We start from the raw sequence: 12343 nt of genomic DNA on the forward strand, positions 1-12343 counted from the left end.
TAATACAATTGCTTCTTTTAAATGGGAGAATAGTTTGAAAAAAACTACTTCCCATAGATTTTCCTTCCTCTTTGTGATTGTAATGTCATACAATTTTAATAAAAAGGAAAGAATGGTTTGAATGGTTTAATTGCAGAATGAAGGCTAATGGTTGCTCTTTGGAGTTAAAAGCTCAAAGGGATGTTTTGATATATTATGCAAAGTATGTCTAGTGCAAGCCCTACACATTTCAGACATAGCACTTTAAAGCAGCAATAGTACAGCGAAACCTGTATAAACGGACACTCTCAAAAATGGACAGCCTTCAATGCACCAAGCGCTTTCACATCTTAAAATACGCACACAGCCTGACATAACACTGAAATATTCAAATAACGTTTTGTATCTGAGTTTGAAGATCATGATGACCGATAGATTGTTACTGGATTCCTTTTTGGTCATGCCGGTTTTGGGATTTGACTCATCTCTGCAGCCATTGTCCCTGCTTCCACATGCAACCCCACACAGACCCAGAAGATGTGTACACTCCTGACACTACGTGGACCCAGAAAATGTGCACGCACCCGATCCCACATGGACCCAGAGGATGTGTACATGCGCGGACCCAGATGTGTACATGCCCGACCCCATGTGAACCCAGAGAATGTGCACGTACCCAACCCCACGCAGACGGAGACGATGTGTACATGCCATACCCTTTGCGGACCCAGAAGATACTGTAGTTGGCACATCAAATTTGTTATATCTGCTTCCAAGCTTAAGCTCTTAGCATTGTTGGAGCTGATTCGGTGCTGATCATAATCTCAGCTGGTTCTTCAAGAATGTTGGAAAAATGTTTACATTTTGAAAATAAGGCCAGTCCCTTCGGTGTCCTGATTTGCAGGTTTCACTCTATTTATTTTTAAAAAAGGAAAGAAAGGATGTTTTTTCATTCGACCAGAAGTAAAGAATTCACAAGCTTCTAGTCAATTTGCAGACTTCCTTCACTAATAGCCGTTCCCGCCAAGTTACTCGATGTGTGCCTATTTTCAGCAATTAGACTATATGGTCTGAAAAGAAATGCCAATTAATTTTAGTATTCACTGCTTTTACAGAACCCACCTAATTTTCACTCCATTCATTTCAATGCAATGAAAATCTGGCAAATTCAGCAAAGGGTGTGCCGTCTATCCCCTACTGTCCCGATTACTGTTTAGGCGTTGAAGATAAAAATCTTCCCCGTTGTGTATACATGGCATAATGCTCCTGTTGTTATAAAACAGCACATCATCTGACTTATTGTGAACAATGTCACTGGAGATTGGTAGTATTTTAAGTAAGTTCTGATTGACCTGAATGTTAGGATGTGAAAATTAAGTCATGCATCAGTTTTTTTAAAGCTAAACCAAGAAAGAATCAAGAATAATGATTGATAGGCAAAGTCAGAGAGAAGGGTGTGATTTACTACTATAAGACTGTAGTTATACTATAGGTACTATTTCCAGTCCAATACCTGTAGAATGGACCATTGACTCTTACCCTCGAACGAGGGTGACTTGCTTCCACACCAAAAGGAATGAGTTCGCAGATGTTTCAATGAAGGGCCTGATATCCCAGTTCTAAACTTCAGGACTGGAAGATGCCTGTGCGTGGATTTTTTTAACGTGTGGTGACCATTGTACATCAGCCACCACATGGGCTTGACAGAGCTAGGCCTTTATCCAGTGGCAAGGGTTAACCAGGACAACTGGAGACCTGCTCTGCTGCATGGACCTAGTGCGCACACATGTCGCAGTGTGGGCTGGCCCTTGTTGCTCCCTGGCCCTCGGCTCTTCTGGGCGCTGTACCCCATTTGTCGCACCTCCGCCACAATCTCTCACCACTCCTCCACCATGATCTCTCACTGCTCCTCCTCCACAAAACATTCACCGCACCTCCGCTATGATCTCTCATCGCACCTTCGCACCAAACATTTGCCGCACCTCCGCCGTGATCACTCCCCGAATCTCAGCCACGATCCCTCATTGCTCCTCCGCCCCTATCATCTGCCGCATTTCTGCCTCGATCTCTCGCCGCTTCTCCCCCTCAGTCATTCGTCACACCACCGCCACTCGCTCATCCGCCCCGACGTTCCCACTCCTCTGCTGTACCTGGGTCCCACCGATGTTCCTGCCCATGCTCCAAACGAAACCGGGGTTTCGATGATATCCAGTTGCACAATTGGAGAAGCTCCCGCTGGAAGTTGTAGTGGCCTGTTCCAGCTCTTTATACTCCCGCCCTCGGTGGTGTCCTCTCGCAGGTCAGGGTGGCCCATGACTCTTACCACCTTGTTGCTTACAATGTATGCGCATTCATGCATGAATGCATATACAAAGCTCTGCTTTCTGAGAGTCTTTGGCAGGATATGCTTCCTCTTAATATTAAAAAGGCTATAAATTTACTTTTCAAAGTTCTGATGAGATCCAATGGACCACTTTGGAACTCTTAAAATGAGGCTTTGCCCTTTGAGTTATAAAGCACCAGCATGAATTCAAAGTCATCATAGGCCTCAATGTATTGTGAGACTGTCCCTCTCACCCCAGGGGAGTCCTCACACCTTCGTTTTGGTGCGATCAGGAGTCAATCTGACTCGCAAGTTATGTCATTTTTATGTTGATGCCTGAAATTGCATTGCTTTGATGTGAAAGTAGCATTCCAACTGCATTCTAAGATGTCACTTAGATTTTGTTTAATGTGGTTGTTAAAATGTTAATTAGAACTAAGATAAAACATATGAAAATTAAACACTAGTGATTTTGTTATTAATGATTAGTACTTAACTTTCAATTGGCTGTTAATTATCAACAAAATAATTAAATTATTAGAATACCATAACTATTCATTATGTGTAAGATGTCGGTTTTGGCTTCGTGGTAGCACTCCCTCCTGAGTCAGAAGATCAAAGTTTCAAGCTCTACTACAGAAACTTGAACACATAATCCAGGCTGACACTTCAGTGCAGAGGGAGTGCTGCACTTTCGGAGGTGCCTTTGAATGAGATGTTAACCCGATGCTCCATCTGCCCTCTCAGGTAGACATAAAAGATCATATGCCATTATTTGAAGAAAAGCAGGGGAGTCCTCCTGGTGTCCTGGCTAAACTTTATCCCTCAAACAACACTTAAAACAGATGATTTAGTCATTTATCTCATTGCTGTTTGTGGGATTTTGCTGTGTGCAAATTTACTGCTGCATTTCTTGCATTACAACAGTGGCTATCCTTTAAAAGTATTTAATTGACTGTAAAGTGCTCTGGGACATCCTGAGATCGTGAAAGGTACTGATATAAATGCACGTTCATTTGTTCTTTTAAAGGTGAGATTCTTCATGCCAATTTTTTCAAAGAATTAAGCATCAGTACAGAGTGGGAACTTCTCTTTCATACTGTCTTTTTCAATAAAATTATAAACAGGAGGAATTTCAGCTGCTTAATTTTACCCACTTTTGCATTGCTGCATTCTACCCTTGTCTCCCTATTCATTGAATGGCAAGTTGACTCATCCTACTATTCATGCAGGTTCTGTTGCCATGGTTTCAGATAATGAGAATTTTAGGAATCCATTCTGATAATTTTTTACATGGAAAATGAGATTGAAAATAACAAAACAAGCTGGGAAAAGTTTTTATATTACATTTCAAATGGCTGAATTCCTCCTGTTGACAATTTGAGGGAAAAAAAATCAGTGCGAGTACAACACTGAATTTCCCATTTGTCAACCAGAAGAAATAAATCTAATGTATTACTGTGAAGGGAGCACTTATTAGAACTGATGCATTTTATAATTGTTACTATACAAAAAGCAGGAAACTATACACCAGTTAGTCTAATATCTGTGGTTAAAGAAGTAGTAGCAGGACATTTGGAAAAGCATAATTCGGTCAGACAGAGAGAATCAGCATAGATTTATGAAGGGGAAGTCATGTTTGACAAATTTTCTGGAATTCTTTGAGGATGTAACAAAGCAGGTGGATAAAGGGGAATCAGTGGATGTGGTGTATTAGGACTTTCAGAAGGCATTTGACAAGGTGCCACATAAAAGGTTACTGCACAAGATAAAAGTTCACGGAGCTGGGGGTAATATATTAGCATGGATAGAGGATTGGCTAACGAACAGAAAACAGAGAGTCAGGATAAATGGTTCATTCTCGAGTTGGCAATCAGTAACTAGTGGGGTGCCGCAGGGATCAGTGCTGGGACCCCAACTATTTACAATCTATATTAACGATTTGGAAGAAGGGATCAAATGTAACATAGCTAAGTTTGCTGATGATACAAAAATGGGAGAAAAAGCAATGTGTGAGGATACAAAAAATCTGCAAAATAACATAGACAGCCTAAATGAGTGGGCAAAAATTTGGCAGATGGAGTATAATGTTGGAAAGTGTGAAGTCATGCACTTTGGCAGAAAAAAATCAAAGAGCAAGTTATTATTTAAATGGAGAAAGATTGCAAAGTGCTGCAGTACAGCGGGATCTGGGGTACTTGTGCATGAAACACAAAAGGTTAGTATGCAGGTACAGCAAGTGATCAGGAAGGCCAATGGAATCTTGGCCTTTATTGCAAAGGGGATGGAGTTTAAAAGCAGGGTATTGGTGAGGCTACCAATGGAACACTGCATGCAGTTTTGGTTTCCATATTTACGAAAGGATATACTTGCTTTGGAGGCAGTTCAGAGAAGTTCACTAGGTTGATTCCGGAAGTGTGGGGGTTGACTTATGAGGACAGGTTGAGTAGGTGGGTCTCTGCTCATTGGAATTCAGAAGATTGAGAGGTGATCTTATCAAAACGTATAAGATTATGAGGGGGTTTGACAAGGTTGGTGCAGAGAGAATGTTTTCACTGATGGGGGAGACTAGAACTAGGGGGCATAATCTTAGAATAAGGGGCTGCCCATTTAAAACTGAGATGAGGAGAAATTTCTTCTCTCAGAGGGTTGTAAATCTGTGGAATTCGCTGTCTCAGAGAGCTGTGGAAGCCGGGACATTGAATAAATTTAAGACAGAGTTAGACAGTTTCTTAATCGATAAGGGGATAAGGGTTTATGGGGAGCGGGCAGGAAAGTGGAGCTGAATCTATGATCGGATCAGCCATGATCGTATTAAATGGCGGAGCAGGCTCGAGGGGCCATATAGCCTACTCCTGCTCCTATTTCTTATGTTCTTATGTTATATAATTGCAGCTGAATTTCCATAATGGGGTGTGAATGTATATTTATCTGGAGGTGCTGTGTCACATTTTAGAGAAAAAGTTTAGTGCCTTTGCTGCAGTACATACTGGCTGGGTGGGGGGTGGAGAAGGGAGTGGGGCGGGTTCATGGATTTTGAACCATTTTTAGACTCATAGGCATTGATATTTTGTCTAAGATCAAAGCAACAGGAGTAGGCCATTCAGCCCCTCGAGCATGTTCTGCCATGTAGTTAGATCATAGCTGATCTATATCTTTACCTCATCTACCTGCTTTGATTCCATAACCCCAATATCCTTGCCTAACAAAAATCTAGCAATCTCAGTATTGACATTTTCAATTGAACTAGCCTCAACAGCTTTTTGGGGGAAGAGAGTTCCAGATTTTCACTACCCTTTGTGTGAAGAAATTAACAGCCTAACTCTAATTTTATGGTTATGCCCCCTTGTTCTGGACTCCCACACCAGAGAAAAAGTTTCAACCTTTTAACTCGTTTAACCATCTTAAACACTTCAATTACACCACACTATAATCTACTATACTCAAGGGAATACAAGCCTAATCCGTGCAATCTATCCTAATAATTTACCCTTTTCGCCCTTGTATCATTCTGGTAAATAAGTGCTGCATCCCTTCCAAGGTCAAAATGTCCCTCCTGTTGTGTGGTGCCCAGAACTGAACGCAATACTCTAAATTGGATCTAACCAGAACTTTATATAACTGTAACATAACTTACACTCTTATTGGCCTTTTTAATTATTTTTTTATACCTATCCACTAGCCTTTAGTGATTTCTGCAGCTGGACCTCTAAATCTCGCTGTGCCTCTATATTTTCTAGCTTCTTGCCATTTTGAAAATGCTCTGATCTATCTTTCTTTAGTCCAAAGTGCATGACCTCACGCTTCCCCACATCTGCCACAAAGAAACAGGGAAATGATTTAACTTTGATAATATGTTGACATATGCTCCTATTTTATAGACCATAAGTTTCTTAAAGGGCATTGTGTACTCTGACAGCATGGCGGGATGATTTTTTTTCGTTAGCACCCCGTTCGCACCTAAAAACAGGACCAAAGTTGGGTGCAAAATGAAACCGCCAGTTGTTCACTTCTTCTGATTCTTGGGCCGACCCTGAAACAGGTGGGGGCTAATCAACAAATTAAAATTGGGATCAGATGAGGTAGTCAGGACTCTTGTTGCTGTTTTCAACTCTACCTTTGTTGCTACCTGCTTATTTCTGATCTCGTCCACAAACCATGAACGGTTCAAGTCAAGAGGCGGCCATTTCCAGCGATATTTAAAGCGATTCTCAGCTGTTGCGAGGTAAAATGCTAGAAAATTTTGGGGGGACATTCTGCTTGGATTATGTTATGGCTTTTTTCATACTTAGACAATTTCAAAGTGCTTGTAGTGGCTGTAGAACATTCTAAGCTCTTATGGGGCTTCTGGCAGTGCACTTTTTTCTTTGTAGAGGTTCTTCTGGCAATTCTACTCTGGCAGGAGGAGGAGTAGCAGCCACACGAGGAAGGAGCAAACCGAGCTACAAGGAGAGCAAATATTAAGAGAAGTGTTTGCAGGAATCCTGGCCCTTCTAACAGAGTGTATAGACCCAGAACATAATACCTGCAGTGAACTGAGGAGCAGTGACTGGAGAAGCTGTCACAGAGTTGTATCTCCTTCTACAATCCACTGCCACAGCTAATACAAAATTGCCTGTTGCAGTCAAGGTCACTGCAGTTTTGAAATCCTTTGTCTCTGGCTCCTTCCAGGCTGCCACAGGGGATATCAGTAACATCATTTAGTCTGCAGTCCATGCTTGCATTAAGCAGGTGAAAACACTTTCATGACTTTCCCCATGGACATCCGATACAGCAGGATAGGGTCCTGGGGTTCACTCAGTTTACATGATTCTTCCAAGTCATTGATTACACCCACATTGCCCTGAGGGCAGCAAAAAGAAGTGACCATGAGGCTGTCAGATTGTCATTTAAAAAAAACCAATTGGTTGACTAATATCTTTAGGGAAGGAAACCTGCCATTCTTACTCCGTCTGGGCTATATGTGATCCCAGTCCCATACCAACATGATTGACTTTTTAAAAACATTCATGGGATGTGTGTGTTGCTGGCAAGTTGTTGTTTATGTAGATTTATCATCACCACCTTGCTTATATATACAGCACCCATTATATAAAATCCAGATCCCCATTAGTCTTCATCCATGGCCAGCTACCTCATATGGAAGATCTTAGATTGAGTGCTTTATTACAGACTGATCCCTAGGATGGCTTTTGTCTGATACTGAAGAATAAATGACCCAGGCTTTGCCAGAAAATTGGATACTGTTTGTATTGAGGGTGCACACTTTGGGGAGATTTTAAAAAACTCAATCATGGAATGTGGGCATCGTTGGCAAGGCCAGCGTTTATTGCTCATCTATAATTGCCTTTGAGAAGGTGGTGGTGAGCTGTGTTCTTGAACTGCTGCAGTCCATGTGGTGAAGGTTCTTCCACAGTGCTGCTAGGGAGTGAGTTCCAGGATCTTGACCCAGCAACGTTGAAGATATGGCGATATATTTCAAAGTCAGGATGGTGTGTCACTTGGAGGGAAACTTGGAGGTAGTGGTGTTCCCATGCGCCGGCTGCACTTGTCCTAGGCGGTAGAGGTCATGGATTTGGATGGTAGTGTCGAAGAAGCTTTGGCAAATTGCTGCAGTGCATTTTGTAGATGGTGCACACTGCAGCCACGGCGTGCCGGTGGTGGAGGGAGTGGATGTTTAAAGTGGTGAATGGGGTGCTAGAATAGGGTCCTAGATAGCCAATCAATTGTATCCAGGGCAACTGGGAATGGGCAATGAACGCTGGCTGTGCCAGCAACAACCACATCCCAAGAATGAATGCTTTTTTAAAGGCCCAAGTATCTTGCTGTGCAGGCTTACAGCCTGGTCTCTTTCTGTGTGCTATCTCTCTGCCAATGATGTTGATGGTGGCCTCTTCCATTGGGGAAGGGTGAGCATAGAGGCAGGACCTCCTCTGGTTCTCATACTCTCTGTTCTGTTGTGTGCTTGCTCCTTCCACAGGAAGTGTGGCAGTGGTTATGTCTGTGCCCTGTTGTTGGGATTTCAAACTGTTTGGGACAACTTAGCATCATGTGTATGGTGACAGGAAGCAGCAGCAGGTGTGGCCAAAAAGTGGAAGTAGTTGTGAAAGCAGTAGTAGGCTTTGAGGGTGTGAATGCAAGCAGAAGGAATGAAGTGTCCCAGGGAGGCATGGCAAGCTTGGGAGGGAAGGATTAATAATGCTGAACTAGATTAGAGTGGTACAGGACTATGTGGACAGTATGAAAGATGTTAAGGGAGTCAGGTTAGGTTGTTACATTTTTTTCCTGCACTGCAGCCACGCCTGGGAACAATCCTTGTGGCATCTACATGTTCTGCCACCCCTTGCCATTGCTGCTGAGAAATTTGTCTGGGCACCCATCGTCCATCGGAGTGGCAGAGGATCGCCTTCCCGCTGCTGACTTGGTTTATCAGAGAAATTGCGGACTTTGTTGAAGTCATGCTGCCTGCTGTTCCAGAATATCACTTTTTTTTTACTATCAAACAGTGCACCTTTCCCTTAAAGTGCAGCAGGCTGCCTTTAGGTAGTGGTCACCCTGCCAGAGTTCCCATCCTGCCAATTGGCGAGATGCCTTTAGGAAGCACAATTGGTGCTGGCAGGTCACCAACTTTATCAGGTGGGTGGAACACGTAATCTTAACAGTGGAACTTAAATACATGAAAAAAATAACAATGGTGTGCACACAGAAAGAAAGAGAAAGAAAGAATTGCATTCATATAGCGCCTTTCACGATCATTGGACATCTCAAAGCGCTTTACAGCCGGTGAACTACTTTTGGAGTGTAGTCACTGTTGTAATGTAGGAAAATGGCAGCCAATTTGTGCACGGCAATCTCCCATAAACAGCAATATGATAATGGCTGGATAATTTATTTTTGTTATGTTGCTCGAAAGATAAATTTTAGCTAGGACACCGGGGCTAACTCCCCTGCTCGTCTTCGAAATATTGTCATGGGATCTTTTACATCCTCCTGAGAGAGCAGACAGGGCCTTGATTTAATATCTCATCTGAAAGACAGTGCAGCACTCCCTCTACTGCACTGAAGTCAGCCTAAATTTTTGTGCTCAAGTCCCAGAGGTGGAACTTGAACCCACAACCTTCTGACTTGGAGGCGAGAGTGCTACCCACTGAGCCACAACAACACATATGAACAAGATAAAAGTCATATATTTTATGAAGAGTGTTGGGCTTTTGAATATAAGGTTAACTCAAGATTGTTGGATTGCTGACAAAGGCAGATCAAGAAATCATCTGCTCTCAGTAGATGGATTGAAGTAACGCATCCTTCCAGTTCCATTTTAGCCACCCATGTGACAAATGTTGCCAAGTATAGCTTAGTGGAGCTGACTTTGTGAAAGGGCTTTTGCACTGGTGCAACAGTTGAAGTACTGCAGGAGAGGAGAGACTGTATTTTATGAACTTAATTCTCTGAATGGACTATTTTGCATCATATATAGTCTACCTAGTACCATCTCACTGGGACATTTCACTTTAAAGCAAGGAGCAGAAGATCCAGTAGGAGGTCCACCTGAAGCTCCAGCTGGAACTCTACAGAGAGCCAAAACTGTAAGCGAGACAGTTCAAGCTTACACAGTTCAAGCTTGTTTGAGATGCAGCAATGGATTTAATTAATTTGGTTGTGCCTCACTAATAAAGTTATACTTAAAGACAGATTCAGAAGTAATGAAGGAAGCTGCCAACTGCTCCACAGCCCCTCCAACATGGACTGGATATTTATTGGCTCAGTGTGGAGACATCCTGGAATGTGCTAACCCCAGTAATGGGGACTGTAACACTTTGTGCTCGCTATACCACGATGCAGTTTTAACCATGAACTAATTTCTGGTTTGTTCATATTGAAAAGAGATTCATAATGAGGTAGGACTGTTTGCTGTTTTTCCTTTTTCTTTTGTCTTTGCATTTGCTGGCAGAACAGATTTTGAGAAGTCATAATGCCCTGGCCATACAGACAGGACAGCTGGTTTATAAAATGTCTGCATATTTACAACATCCTGATCACAGATCCACAGACCCCTTTTCTACCCTTGTACATCTGGTGATATTTTACTATGGGATCTTGGACTGTGAAGGAAAGTTTGAGGTGCTTCACCTCTCTATTAAATAAGCCCCACTGGGCCCAAGTATTACAGCTATTGAAGTTTAAGTTGTAGCACACTTTAATTTCATTTATGAGAACATGTTATCCCTTTCGTGGGAAGTTGAAGCCTGGGACTCTGTGAAGTCTATCTCCGTACATGTGGTGCAAATACTGTCGTTCTAATTTAGGACACCAGCTTTCTCCCTGGCTATTTTAGAGCAAAGATGTTTTTATTTATTTGTTGGGGACATTATTTAGTCTGAGAAATAGTTTAAAGATATAACAGAAATTAATCTGCATGTATCACAAGTGAGATTATTATTCGTCCTATTGGGTGCCTACAGATGCAGTTTGGGAAGAGCCTACACTTAGGCAGGGGAAACCTGTGTTTATCTTCTGCTGAATGTAATGGCATTATACAGTTAGCACAACAAATGTTATGACTTGTGTTCTTGAGGGTTAAGTGGACAATTTCTTCACCACAGAACTTTTACTCTGAATGTTTATAAACAGCAATTCACATTGAAATACTATCTTCTAGTCAAATGGTTTGGTACGTTTTGAAGGGGTATTATCATCCTGGTGGGGAAGCAAGTAATTATGGTGGTGTATCAAACCACTCTAAGCTGTTCAGAATATCCTTACTAGCATCTAACGTGGTGATTTACAGTCAGTCCATTCTCATGCATTCAATAACTTTTTTTTGAACAGTTTGAATTCAAACTTCTGTAGACAAATTACACTTTTTAAAAAAATTGTCAAAAATAGTATATTGAAAAGAACTGGCACCATATCGAATAATGTCAAGTGGGTTACTTTTACGCCAAGAATGTCTGGCTTGCAAGCCAGACATTCCTTATGACAATGTGTCTCTAAACTGTAATGAAAAGATTTATAAAATATATAAATTACCCATTGGTTAACATTAATTTAGTATGGCATAATGCACAGAACTTATGAGTAAATGGGATACAGTATATTTTATGGACAAAAGTATCTCTGTAATAGGAATTTATATCTAAAATATTTAGTTAACTCTTAAACTGCTGTTCACTATTAGCTGTGCTGACTGTATAAAGCATGTTATTCAATTTACATTTTTGTGTTCTTAAATGTTTCAATTACCCTAATAGAAATCGTGAATGCAATAGCAGATTGTCAGCACTGAATGGATTTTAGCCCATATGTGGCTAGTTCAGAATCCAGTTGTGACTAATGCATTTTTGATAGATAAAAAAATGAATACTAGACACTGTCGCTGGGCATGTGATGTCAATATTTATATTCGTACAGCATATGGATGTGCATTTTAACCTTTTTGTGCGTTTGTTGGTAAAATGGTAAGACAAAAAGCGGAGTGTAAGTGTTTTTTGATCAATGTGTGTGCTTTACTTCCTTTGTTCCTGCTTATTGGTTATCTGCTAAAATGGTGTGTAACACCAACCTCAGCAGCATTATATGGAGAAAGAAGCTGTCATCATGATCGGCCCAACCAATCAGAATAATTGCTCCAGGCCTGCAGAACAAAGCAAGCCCAACCAATAACAAGCAGCTCCATCATGGCAAAGGCAGCATCCAGTTGCATTCTAGATGAAGAGCAGGAGTGGGTCTAGCGCATCTTATTCGAGTCAACATTCTCGGCAATCATTCTGATGATGTCAGAGTACCGCTTGCAACTGCTGGACACAAATCTAGAAGCTGCACTAAGATGTGCTGTGCCTGATAAATTCATGCCAGAATTCCAATCTTTGGTGAAAGAGAAAGACTACTTTGAAAAACTTTGATACTGAATGGTGGTAGATGTTAAGTAAATATACATGTGATGTGAATGTAAGCGCAGGAGATGCAACACCTGCCCTTTTATCACCTTCCATCCCACTGTCCAGTGTCCCAAGCACTCCTTCCAGGTGAAACAATTGTGTG

Source organism: Pristiophorus japonicus, chromosome 13 (genome assembly GCF_044704955.1).
Source record: "Pristiophorus japonicus isolate sPriJap1 chromosome 13, sPriJap1.hap1, whole genome shotgun sequence".
Classification (NCBI taxonomy): domain Eukaryota; kingdom Metazoa; phylum Chordata; class Chondrichthyes; family Pristiophoridae; genus Pristiophorus; species Pristiophorus japonicus.